We start from the raw sequence: 13,972 nt of genomic DNA, 5'->3' as shown, positions 1-13,972 counted from the left end.
GAATGGAGTCATTAGCACTTAGGGTTTTTAAATGGCACCCAGAATTATGTTGCACAAAGCACAATTTCACATCATTCTGGGTTCATTTGTGTGAAAACAAGGTCCAATCAGGCTGAAACGTTACAAGAAGGTAGAATCTATTGAGTTGTAAGTGATCTAAACGTTTCATGGTGATAGCACTTTCCTAAGGGGGTCAAACCATGTCCCAAAGGTCACCGGATCTGGTGTCAATTTAAAGAAGTGGTCCAGTTACACATTTGTGGGCTTATAACTTGGCTTCTGAATGTCCTAGAGAGATCAGGTGTGTTTTAGTGTACTCCAATCAACAGCCCCTACAACCACAAAAAGGAATGGAGTCATTAGCACTTATGGTTTGTAAATGGCACCCAAAATTATGTTGCACGAAGCACAATTTCACATCATTCTGGGTCCATTTGTGTGAAAACAAGGTCCATTCAGGCTGAAACGTTACAAGAAGGTAGAATCTATTGAGTTGTAAGTGATCTGAACGTTTCATGATGATCGCACATTCCTATAGGGGGTCAAACCATGTCTCAAAGGTCACCGGGCCTGGTGTCACTTTAAAGAAGTAGTGCAGGTACACCTTTGTGGGCTTATAACTTGGCTTCTGAATATCCTAGAGAGGTCAGGTTTAATTTAGAGGACTCCAATTAACAGCCTCCATTACCCCAAAAAGGAATGGAGTCATTAGCACTTATGGTTTTTAAATGGCACCCAGAATTATGTTGCACGAAGCACAATTTAACATCATTCTGGGTTCATTTGTGTGAAAACAAGGTCCAATGAGGCTGAAACGTTACAGGAAGGTAGAATCTATTGAGTTGTAAGTGATCTGAACGTTTCATGACGATAGCACTTTCCTAAGGGGGTCAAACCATGTCCCAAAGGTCACCGGATCTGGTGTCAATTTAAAGTAGTCCAGTTACACATTTGTGGGCTTATAACTTGGCTTCTGAATGTCCTAGAGAGATCAGGTTTGTTTTATTGTACTCCAACTAACAGCCCCTACAACCACAAAAAGGAATGGAGTCATTAGCACTTATGGGTTTTAAATGGCACCCAGAATTATGTTGCATGAAGCACAATTTCACATCATTCTGGGTTCATTTGTGTGAAAACAAGGTGCAATCAGGCTGAAACGTTACAGGAAGGTAGAATCTATTGAGTTGTAAGTGATCTGAACGTTTCATGATGATAGCACTTTCCTAAGGGGGTCAAACCATGTCCCAAAGGTCACCGGATCTGGTGTCAATTTAAAGAAGTAGTCCAGTTACACATTTGTGGGCTTATAACTTGGCTTCTGAATGTCCTAGAGAAGTCAGGTATGTTTTAGTGTACTCCAATCAACAGCCTCTACAACCACAAAAAGGAATGGAGTCATTAGCACTTATGGTTTTAAATGGCACCCAGAATTATGTTGCACGAAGCACAATTTCACATCATTCTGGGTCCATTTGTGTGAAAACAAGGTCCAATCAGGCTGAAACGTTACAAGAAGGTAGAATCTATTGAGTTGTAAGTGATCTGAACGTTTCATGATGATCGCACATTCTTATAGGGTATCAAACCATGTCCCAAAGGTCACCGGGCCTGGTGTCACTTTAAAGAAGTAGTCCAGTTACACATTTGTGGGATTATAACTTGGCTTCTGAATATCCCAGAGAGGTCAGGTTTGTTTTAGAGTACTCCAATTAACAGCCCCCATTACCCCAAAAAGGAATGGAGTCATTAGCACTTATGGTTTTTAAATGGCACCCAGAATTATGTTGAACGAAGCACAATTTCACATCATTCTGGGTTCATTTGTGTGAAAACAAGGTCCAATCAGGCTGAAACGTTACAAGAAGGTAGAATCTATTGAGTTGTAAGTGATCTGAACGTTTCATGGTGATAGCACTTTCCTAAGGGGGTCAAACCATGTCCCAAAGGTCACCGGATCTGGTATCAATTTAAAGAAGTGGTCCAGTTACACATTTGTGGGCTTATAACTTGGCTTCTGAATATCCTAGAGAGATCAGGTGTGTTTTAGTGTACTCCAATCAACAGCCCCTACAACCACAAAAAGGAATGGAGTCATTAGCACTTATGGTTTGTAAATGGCACCCAGAATTATGTTGCACGAAGCACAATTTCACATCATTCTGGGTCCATTTGGGTGAAAACAAGGTCCAATCAGGCTGAAACGTTAAAAGAAGGTAGAATCTATTGAGTTGTAAGTGATCTGAATGTTTCATGATGATCGCACATTCCTATAAGGGATCAAACCATGTCCCAAAGGTCACCGGGCCTGGTGTCACTTTAAAGAAGTAGTCCAGTTACACCTTTGTGGGCTTATAACTTGGCTTCTGAATGTCCTAGAGAGGTCAGGCTTGTTTTAGTGTACTCCAATCAACAGCGCCTACAACCACAAAAAGGAATGGAGTCATTAGCACTTATGGTTTGTAAATGGCACCCAGAATTATGTTGCACAAAGCACAATTTCACATCATTCTGGGTCCATTTGTGTGAAAACAAGGTCCAATCAGGCTGACACGTTACAAGAAGGTAGAATCTATTGAGTTGTAAGTGATCTGAACATTTCATGATGATCGCACATTCCTATAGGGGGTCAAACCATGTCCCAAAGGTCACCGGATCTGGTGTCACTTTAAAGAAGTAGACCAGTTACACCTTTGTGGGCTTATAACTTGGCTTCTGAATGTCCTAGAGAGATCAGGTTTGTTTTAGTGTACTCCATTCAACAGCCCCTACAACCACAAAAAGGAATGTAGTCATTAGCACTTATGGTTTGTAAATGGCACCCAGAATTATGTTGCACGAAGCACAATTTCACATCATTCTGCGTTCATTTGTGTGAAAACAAGGTCCAATCAGACTGAAACGTTACAGGAAGGTAGAATCTATTGAGTTGTAAGTGATCTGAACGTTTCATGATGATCGCACATTCCTATATGGGGTCAAACCATGTCTCAAAGGTCACCGGGCCTGGTGTCACTTTAAAGAAGTAGTGCAGGTACACCTTTGTGGGCTTATAACTTGGCTTCTGAATATCCTAGAGAGGTCAGGTTTAATTTAGAGGACTCCAATTAACAGCCCCCATTACCCCAAAAAGGAATGGAGTCATTAGCACTTATGGTTTTTAAATGGCACCCAGAATTATGTTACACGAAGCACAATTTCACATCATTCTGGGTTCATTTGTGTGAAAACAAGGTCCAATCAGGCTGAAACATTACAGGAAGGTAGAATCTATTGAGTTGTAAGTGATCTGAACGTTTCATGACGATAGCACTTTCCTAAGGGGGTCAAACCATGTCCCAAAGGTCACCGGATCTGGTGTCAATTTAAAGTAGTCCAGTTACACATTTGTGGGCTTATAACTTGGCTTCTGAATGTCCTAGAGAAGTCAGGTATGTTTTAGTGTACTCCAATCAACAGCCTCTACAACCACAAAAAGGAATGGAGTCATTAGCACTTATGGTTTTAAATGGCACCCAGAATTATGTTGCACGAAGCACAATTTCACATCATTCTGGGTCCATTTGTGTGAAAACAAGGTCCAATCAGGCTGAAACGTTACAAGAAGGTAGAATCTATTGAGTTGTAAGTGATCTGAACGTTTCATGATGATCGCACATTCCTATAGGGTATCAAACCATGTCCCAAAGGTCACCGGGCCTGGTGTCACTTTAAAGAAGTAGTCCAGTTACACATTTGTGGGATTATAACTTGGCTTCTGAATATCCTAGAGAGGTCAGGTTTGTTTAGAGTACTCCAATTAACAGCTCCCATTACCCCAAAAAGGAATGGAGTCATTAGCACTTATGGTTTTTAAATGGCACCCAGAATTATGTTGCACGAAGCACAATTTGACATCATTCTGGGTTCATTTGTGTGAAAACAAGGTCCAATCAGGCTGAAACGTTACAAGAAGGTAGAATCTATTGAGTTGTAAGTGATCTGAACGTTTCATGGTGATAGCACTTTCCTAAGGGGGTCAAACCATGTCCCAAAGGTCACCGGATCTGGTGTCAATTTAAAGAAGTGGTCCAGTTACACATTTGTGGGCTTATAACTTGGCTTCTGAATGTCCTAGAGAGATCAGGTGTGTTTTAGTGTACTCCAATCACCAGCCCCTACAACCACAAAAAGGAATGGAGTCATTAGCACTTATGGTTTGTAATTGGCACCCAGAATTATGTTGCACGAAGCACAATTTCACATCATTCTGGGTCCATTTGGGTGAAAACAAGGTCCAATCAGGCTGAAACGTTACAAGAAGGTAGAATCTATTGAGTTGTAAGTGATCTGAACGTTTCATGATGATCGCACATTCCTATAGGGGATCAAACCATGTCCCAAAGGACACCGGGCCTGGTGTCACTTTAAAGAAGTAGTCCAGTTACACCTTTGTGGGCATATAACTTGGCTTCTGAATGCCCTAGAGAGGTCAGGCTTGTTTTAGTGTACTCCAATCAACAGCGCCTACAACCACAAAAAGGACTGGAGTCATTAGCACTTATGGTTTGTAAATGGCACCCAGAATTATGTTGCACAAAGCACAATTTCACATCATTCTGGGTCCATTTGTGTGAAAACAAGGTCCAATCAGGCTGACACGTTACAAGAAGGTAGAATCTATTGAGTTGTAAGTGATCTGAACGTTTCATGATGATCGCACATTCCTATAGGGGGTCAAACCATGTCCCAAAGGTCACCGGATCTGGTGTCAATTTAAAGAAGTGGTCCAGTTACACATTTGTGGGCTTATAACTTGGCTTCTGAATGTCCTAGAGAGATCAGGTGTGTTTTAGTGTACTCCAATCAAAAGCCCCTACAACCACAAAAAGGAATGGAGTCATTAGCACTTATGGTTTGTAAATGGCACCCAGAATTATGTTGCACGAAGCACAATTTCACATCATTCTGGGTCCATTTGGGTGAAAACAAGGTCCAATCAGGCTGAAATGTTACAAGAAGGTAGAATCTATTGAGTTGTAAGTGATCTGAACGTTTCATGATGATCGCACATTCCTATAGGGGATCAAACCATGTCCCAAAGGACACCGGGCCTGGTGTCACTTTAAAGAAGTAGTCCAGTTACACATTTGTGGGCTTATAACTTGGCTTCTGAATGTCCTAGAGAGGTCAGGCTTGTTTTAGTGTACTCCAATCAACAGCGCCTACAACCACAAAAAGGATTGGAGTCATTAGCACTTATGGTTTGTAAATGGCACCCAGAATTATGTTGCACAAAGCACAATTTCACATCATTCTGGGTCCATTTGTGTGAAAACAAGGTCCAATCAGGCTGACACGTTACAAGAAGGTAGAATCTATTGAGTTGTAAGTGATCTGAACGTTTCATGATGATCGCACATTCCTATAGGGGGTCAAACCATGTCCCAAAGGTCACCTGATCTGGTGTCACTTTAAAGAAGTAGACCAGTTACACCTTTGTGGGCTTATAACTTGGCTTCTGAATGTCCTAGAGAGATCAGGTTTGTTTTAGTGTACTCCAATCAACAGCCCCTACAACCACAAAAAGGAATGTAGTCATTAGCACTTATGGTTTGTGAATGGCACCCAGAATTATGTTGCACGAAGCACAATTTCACATCATTCTGGGTTCATTTGTGTGAAAACAAGGTCCAATCAGGCTGAAACGTTACAGGAAGGTAGAATCTATTGAGTTGTAAGTGATCTGAACGTTTCATGACGATAGCACTTTCCTAAGGGGGTCAAACCATGTCCCAAAGGTCACCGGATCTGGTGTCAATTTAAAGAAGTGGTCCAGTTACACATTTGTGGGCTTATAACTTGACTTCTGAATGTCCTAGAGAGATCAGGTGTGTTTTAGTGTACTCCAATCAACAGCCCCTACAACCACAAAAAGGAATGGAGTCATTAGCACTTATGGTTTGTAAATGGCACCCAGAATTATGTTGCACGAAGCACAATTTCACATCATTCTGGGTCCATTTGTGTGAAAACAAGGTCCAATCAGGCTGAAACGTTACAAGAAGGTAGAATCTATTGAGTTTAAAGTGATCTGAACGTTTCATGATGATAGCACTTTCCTAAGGGGATCAAACCATGTCCCAAAGGTCACCGGATCTGGTGTCAATTAAAAGAAGTAGTCCAGTTACACATTTGTGGGCTTATAACTTGGCTTCTGAATGTCCTAGAGAGGTCAGGTTTGTTTTAGTGTACTCCAATCAACAGCCCCTACAACCACAAAAAGGAATGGAGTCATTAGCACTTATGGTTTGTAAATGGCACCCAGAATTATGTTGCACGAAGCACAATTTCACATCAATCTGGGTCCATTTGTGTGAAAACAAGGTCCAATCAGGCTGAAACGTTACAAGAAGGTAGAATCTATTGAGCTGTAAGTGATCTGAACGTTTCATGATGATCGCACATTCCTATAGGGGGTCAAACCATGTCCCAACGGTCACCGGGCCTGGTGTCACTTTAAAGAAGTAGTGCAGTTACACCTTTTTGGGCTTATAACTTGGCTTCTGAATATCCTAGAGAGGTCAGGTTTAATTTAGAGTACTCCAATTAACAGCCCCCATTACCCCAAAAAGGAATGGAGTCATTAGCACTTATGGTTTTTAAATGGCACCCAGAATTATTTTGCACGAAGCACAATTTCACATCATTCTGGGTTCATTTGTGTGAAAACAAGGTCCAATCAGGCTGAAACGTTACAGGAAGGTAGAATCTATTGAGTTGTAAGTGATCTCAACGTTTCATGATGATAGCAATTTCCTAAGGGGGTCAAACCATGTCCCAAAGGTCACCGGCCCTGGTGTCACTTTAAAGAAGTAGTCCAGTTACACCTTTGTGGGCTTATAACTTGGCTTCTGAATTACCTAGAGAGGTCAGGTTTATTTTAGAGTACTCCAATTAACAGCCCCCATTACCCCAAAAAAGAATGGAGTCATTAGCACTTATGGTTTTTAAATGGCACCCAGAATTATGTTGCACGAAGCACAATTTCACATCATTCTGGGTCCATTTATGTGAAAACAAGGTCCAATCAGGCTGAAACGTTACAAGAAGGTAGAATCTATTGAGTTGTAAGTTATCTGAACGTTTCATGATGATCGCACATTCCTAAGGGGGTCAAACCATGTCCCAAAGCTCACCGGATCTGGTGTCACTTTAAAGAAGTAGTCAAGTTACACATTTGTGGGCTTATAACTTGGCTTCTGAATGTCCTAGAGAGATCAGGTTTGTTTTAGTGTACTCCAATCAACAGCCCCTACAACCACAAAAAGGAATGGAGTCATTAGCACTTATGGTTTTTACATGGCACCCAGAATTATGTTGCATGAAGCACAATTTCACATCATTCTGGGTTCATTTGTGTGAAAACAAGGTCCAATCAGGCTGAAACGTTACAGGAAGGTAGAATCTATTGAGTTGTAAGTGATCTGAACGTTTCATGATGATAGCACTTTCCTAAGGGGGTCAAACCATGTCCCAAAGGTCACCGGATCTGGTGTCAATTTAAAGTGCATGTCAAGTGTGCCTCAGAGTCTTACCCCCACCCACGTATCAATTTTAAAAAATGCAACATTAGTAGGCGTTGCCTGGAGGACCGAGAGGGCGGAGCCGCGGCAGTGACGAAGACGATGGCTAACTAGACGAAGCTAGCTCCCTTCACTCTGAGCAGTTATTAGAAGTGGAGGACGTTTCTCCCCCTCCTTACACAGACACTCGAGAAGAAAGGGACCAAGTCTATTTGGAGGAGACAAGCGGACCTGAGTCTTATTGTTTTGAGCTTGTGAGTTGCCTGAAACTCCCAGAACCGACCCAACAGAATCACCTCTGAAAGGTAAGTAGCCGTTAGCCATAGCATTGGATTAGCTGCAGGGTTTGTCTCCACGGCCCTAAAAAGCTAGTATTCAGCATGTTTTAGAGGTTTATCTGCTTCAGCACACCTGGTTTTAATCAGCAACAAATAGCTGAGCTGCTTAACAGCTAATCTAACCTGTTAAAGCAGGAAAATCCACTGAAACATGCTGGATAGCAGCTCTCCGGTAGCTCTGGGCTCAAGTTACAGTCTGCTGCATAAAGTTATGAAAATGCCCCATGAGAAAATTATTCTGTAATGTGTTCAGCCCACTAAAACTGCCCTGATTTCTTTATTTATTTACTAATAACAGCTGCTCTCTCGGTTCTAGGTCCTCTGGTGTCTGCAGCTGGTCTCTGCTGGTGTCCTCAGGATCAGGAACTTCCAGAAGAATGTGCCTTTCTCTTTCCCCCTTATTTGTTATATTAATTAAATAAATCTCAATTTATATATTTCCTGTTTTTGTTCATGTCCATAAATACTTAAACATGCTTGAAATTAAAACGAGCTTTTAACAGTGAGGTGCTAGTTTAATTAATCACAATAGCTAGTTAAACATGCAACAAAAATGTGATATTCAATGTTATTTATAAATATCCATTAAAATATCAAAACTGGAATCTAAATGAGATATTTGGCAGCACAAAAAACTTGTCAAACACAATATTTATTATAATAATTGTAGGCAGACAGGAGACAGAGCTGATGGAGGTTCTCAGTCATCGAAGGATGGCTGAAGGCTTTCCAGGAACAGGAGATGTGGTGTTGTCTCTTCTCTCTCTATTCTGCAGGATGAGCTGATAGGTTACAGGTGTGTGAGGACATCCTCATGCTGTCATAACCAGATGACAGGAGTTATCAGGTGATAGCCAGGCTAATGAGATGCAGAAAGAAAACAAATTCAGGACAGTGTACAATATGTGGTGTTGCTCACCTTATGTGCTCTTATAGAATATTAATGTGTGCATGCCTCATGGTGTAGAGTCCATATTTTGCTGAGTGTCCTGCAATAATGCAGGTTATTAGTTAATTTACTTTTGATAGCAAAAACAAAATATTTAATGTAAAAGTTATTTTCCAGGTGAATCAGCTCACTCGTCACCACCAAGTGTCACAGGGCCAGAATCAGTAGCCTCCTTCATGATGTCATGAATTAATCACATACTTATTTAATTGTTAATATCTTAAAAATTCTGAAATGTTTTAATTTTTTTTTTACCTTGAACAGTTCACTGAGCTTGCACTGTCACTGAGGTGGAAGCTGGAATCAACAGCAGACACCTTACATCTTGGTCTTTTCAGGGGGTCTGGACGCTCTGGGACTTTCTGGAAGATGAATTTTCATCATGGTCCCTGTGGGTCACCAGACACACTGCGGCTGTGAGCTCCATTCTGGCTGGCTTTGTTAAAACAAAGAAGCAGCACATTTATAAATGTTTAAAAGAGCATAAAATCACGTGTAAAAATAATCTGTAAAACAAATTAAAACTAGAAGGTGATAATAAAATGTTTACATAGAAGATTATTAAAAATAATTCACCTTTGCTACGCCGGTAAGGCTTCACATCAGCCTGGACAAGAGCATTCTTGCAGCTAAATCAGTCTGACAGCCAGTGTCTTGGGTAGATTTAGCCTGAAAAAAAAATAGAAGCACATTGTTGTTGGGAGTTTATAAAGTCAGATAATATACAAAATAATCTCCTATATAGGCGCTTTATAACATTCCTAGTGTGTGATCGTTGTTATAACGTAAAAGTCAGTCACATATGATGTGGAGAGCCTGAAATGTGACCTCCTGAACAGAATTCCTCACAGAACCGGGTCACAAGCTGGATTTCACGCTGTAATGCTGTCTGTCAAGTGCTGCGTCAGTTAGAGCCACTGTTGCAGAATTGCCGACTGACTAGCTAAAGGAAGTGAACCACGTCTCTCAGAATTTGCATTTAGGTAGGGAATTGTCTATAGAAGATGTTAAAACGTTTATTTAGCTGACTCACCTCAGACTGGAGCCCGCCGTGGTGGGGGAGCAGAGTCGGTGGGCTGCATCTAAATCGCGGAAGAGCCACGGTGGGCAGCCTCCCTCTTCAAACGGAGACGTGCAGAATCGCGGGTAAAATGCCCACAGAGTCACCGCAAGCATACTACACTACACCTACTCACCAATACTAAGACGATATGGAGCACTAAACCCGAAATACTTTCCCAATTACACTAACAGCCAAACACTAACTAAACTACAATATCCAACAGCCAAGCTAACACTAAATAAGTATTTATAACACTAAAAGATATGCTAAGACTAGGATATGCTAATGCTATATGCTAATGCTGAACTACCGCTAACCTCCTACACTCGCTTGCAAATCCAACTCCCACTCGCCACAGGGCGTGGCCGAGACTCTCGTTGCTTTTATAACTTTGGCACGGAGCTGCTACGTAGTACTCTACTGGTTTACGTAGTATCTTACTCTTTAGCCATTGGCTAAAATTTATTCAAAATGACTCAAATTCTATGTTTTCAGCTGAAGGTGGCGCATTACTGTGGTTTTTAGACAGAATTTTTAATTTTTAAAGAAAATGCACCAAAATGCTAAAATAAAGAATGCACACATTTAAAACACTATTAGACACTCATTTATACAGTTCATCAGCAAAAAAAAGTTAATTTAGACGTTACTTGCTCTTTAAAGAAGTGGTCCAGTTACACTTTTGTGGGCTTATAACTTGGCTTCTGAATGTCCTAGAGAGATCAGGTTTGTTTTACTGTACTCCAGTCAACAGCCCCTACAACCACAAAAAAGAATCGAGTCATTAGCACTTATGGTTTTTAAATGGCACCCAGAATTATGTTGCACGAAGCACAATTTCACATCATTCTGGGTCCATTTGTGTGAAAACAAGGTCCAATCAGGCTGAAACGTTACAAGAAGGTAGAATCTATTGAGTTGTAAGTTATCTGAACGTTTCATGATGATCGCACATTCCTAAGGGGGTCAAACCATGTCCCAAAGCTCACCGGATCTGGTGTCACTTTAAAGAAGTAGTCAAGTTACACATTTGTGGGCTTATAACTTGGCTTCTGAATGTCCTAGAGAGATCAGGTTTGTTTTAGTGTACTCCAATCAACAGCCCCTACAACCACAAAAAGGAATGGAGTCATTAGCACTTATGGTTTTTACATGGCACCCAGAATTATGTTGCATGAAGCACAATTTCACATCATTCTGGGTTCATTTGTGTGAAAACAAGGTCCAATCAGGCTGAAACGTTACAGGAAGGTAGAATCTATTGAGTTGTAAGTGATCTGAACGTTTCATGATTATAGCACTTTCCTAAGGGGGTCAAACCATGTCCCAAAGGTCACCGGATCTGGTGTCAATTTAAAGTGCATGTCAAGTGTGCCTCAGAGTCTTACCCCCACCCACGTATCAATTTTAAAAAATGCAACATTAGTAGGCGTTGCCTGGAGGACCGAGAGGGCGGAGCCGCGGCAGTGACGAAGACGATGGCTAACTAGACGAAGCTAGCTCCCTTCACTCTGAGCAGTTATTAGAAGTGGAGGACGTTTCTCCCCCTCCTTACACAGACACTCGAGAAGAAAGGGACCAAGTCTATTTGGAGGAGACAAGCGGACCTGAGTCTTATTGTTTTGAGCTTGTGAGTTGCCTGAAACTCCCAGAACCGACCCAACAGAATCACCTCTGAAAGGTAAGTAGCCGTTAGCCATAGCATTGGATTAGCTGCAGGGTTTGTCTCCACGGCCCTAAAAAGCTAGTATTCAGCATGTTTTAGAGGTTTATCTGCTTCAGCACACCTGGTTTTAATCAGCAACAAATAGCTGAGCTGCTTAACAGCTAATCTAACCTGTTAAAGCAGGAAAATCCACTGAAACATGCTGGATAGCAGCTCTCCGGTAGCTCTGGGCTCAAGTTACAGTCTGCTGCATAAAGTTATGAAAATGCCCCATGAGAAAATTATTCTGTAATGTGTTCAGCCCACTAAAACTGCCCTGATTTCTTTATTTATTTACTAATAACAGCTGCTCTCTCGGTTCTAGGTCCTCTGGTGTCTGCAGCTGGTCTCTGCTGGTGTCCTCAGGATCAGGAACTTCCAGAAGAATGTGCCTTTCTCTTTCCCCCTTATTTGTTATATTAATTAAATAAATCTCAATTTATATATTTCCTGTTTTTGTTCATGTCCATAAATACTTAAACATGCTTGAAATTAAAACGAGCTTTTAACAGTGAGGTGCTAGTTTAATTAATCACAATAGCTAGTTAAACATGCAACAAAAATGTGATATTCAATGTTATTTATAAATATCCATTAAAATATCAAAACTGGAATCTAAATGAGATATTTGGCAGCACAAAAAACTTGTCAAACACAATATTTATTATAATAATTGTAGGCAGACAGGAGACAGAGCTGATGGAGGTTCTCAGTCATCGAAGGATGGCTGAAGGCTTTCCAGGAACAGGAGATGTGGTGTTGTCTCTTCTCTCTCTATTCTGCAGGATGAGCTGATAGGTTACAGGTGTGTGAGGACATCCTCATGCTGTCATAACCAGATGACAGGAGTTATCAGGTGATCAGCCAGGCTAATGAGATGCAGAAAGAAAACAAATTCAGGACAGTGTACAATATGTGGTGTTGCTCACCTTATGTGCTCTTATAGAATATTAATGTGTGCATGCCTCATGGTGTAGAGTCCATATTTTGCTGAGTGTCCTGCAATAATGCAGGTTATTAGTTAATTTACTTTTGATAGCAAAAACAAAATATTTAATGTAAAAGTTATTTTCCAGGTGAATCAGCTCACTCGTCACCACCAAGTGTCACAGGGCCAGAATCAGTAGCCTCCTTCATGATGTCATGAATTAATCACATACTTATTTAATTGTTAATATCTTAAAAATTCTGAAATGTTTTAATTTTTTTTTACCTTGAACAGTTCACTGAGCTTGCACTGTCACTGAGGTGGAAGCTGGAATCAACAGCAGACACCTTACATCTTGGTCTTTTCAGGGGGTCTGGACGCTCTGGGACTTTCTGGAAGATGAATTTTCATCATGGTCCCTGTGGGTCACCAGACACACTGCGGCTGTGAGCTCCATTCTGGCTGGCTTTGTTAAAACAAAGAAGCAGCACATTTATAAATGTTTAAAAGAGCATAAAATCACGTGTAAAAATAATCTGTAAAACAAATTAAAACTAGAAGGTGATAATAAAATGTTTACATAGAAGATTATTAAAAATAATTCACCTTTGCTACGCCGGTAAGGCTTCACATCAGCCTGGACAAGAGCATTCTTGCAGCTAAATCAGTCTGACAGCCAGTGTCTTGGGTAGATTTAGCCTAAAAAAAAAAATAGAAGCACATTGTTGTTGGGAGTTTATAAAGTCAGATAATATACAAAATAATCTCCTATATAGGCGCTTTATAACATTCCTAGTGTGTGATCGTTGTTATAATGTAAAAGTCAGTCACATATGATGTGGAGAGCCTGAAATGTGACCTCCTGAACAGAATTCCTCACAGAACCGGGTCACAAGCTGGATTTCACGCTGTAATGCTGTCTGTCAAGTGCTGCGTCAGTTAGAGCCACTGTTGCAGAATTGCCGACTGACTAGCTAAAGGAAGTGAACCACGTCTCTCAGAATTTGCATTTAGGTAGGGAATTGTCTATAGAAGATGTTAAAACGTTTATTTAGCTGACTCACCTCAGACTGGAGCCCGCCGTGGTGGGGGAGCAGAGTCGGTGGGCTGCATCTAAATCGCGGAAGAGCCACGGTGGGCAGCCTCCCTCTTCAAACGGAGACGTGCAGAATCGCGGGTAAAATGCCCACAGAGTCACCGCAAGCATACTACACTACACCTACTCACCAATACTAAGACGATATGGAGCACTAAACCCGAAATACTTTCCCAATTACACTAACAGCCAAACACTAACTAAACTACAATATCCAACAGCCAAGCTAACACTAAATAAGTATTTATAACACTAAAAGATATGCTAAGACTAGGATATGCTAATGCTATATGCTAATGCTGAACTACCGCTAACCTCCTACACTCGC

The 13,972-nt window shown here is 41.1% G+C and overlaps 1 long non-coding RNA gene across 1 annotated transcript; it reads right to left on the bottom strand.

The window, feature by feature from the left end:
* Positions 1-10,752: 10,752 nt before the first annotated feature.
* On the bottom strand, positions 10,753-13,269 carry LOC139072079 (uncharacterized). The gene is made up of 3 exons (XR_011521693.1): positions 13,155-13,269; positions 12,834-13,014; positions 10,753-12,489 (listed from the first exon to the last, which is right to left on the bottom strand). It is a non-coding gene; the product is annotated as an uncharacterized lncRNA (long non-coding RNA).
* Between the last annotated feature and the right edge of the window lie 703 nt (positions 13,270-13,972).

The sequence above is a fragment of the Nothobranchius furzeri genome, chromosome 10 (assembly GCF_043380555.1).
Source record: "Nothobranchius furzeri strain GRZ-AD chromosome 10, NfurGRZ-RIMD1, whole genome shotgun sequence".
NCBI classification, from domain to species: Eukaryota; Metazoa; Chordata; class Actinopteri; order Cyprinodontiformes; family Nothobranchiidae; genus Nothobranchius; species Nothobranchius furzeri.
Note: the sequence above shows the minus strand (reverse complement) of the source record. Positions and strands in the feature narration are given on the sequence as shown.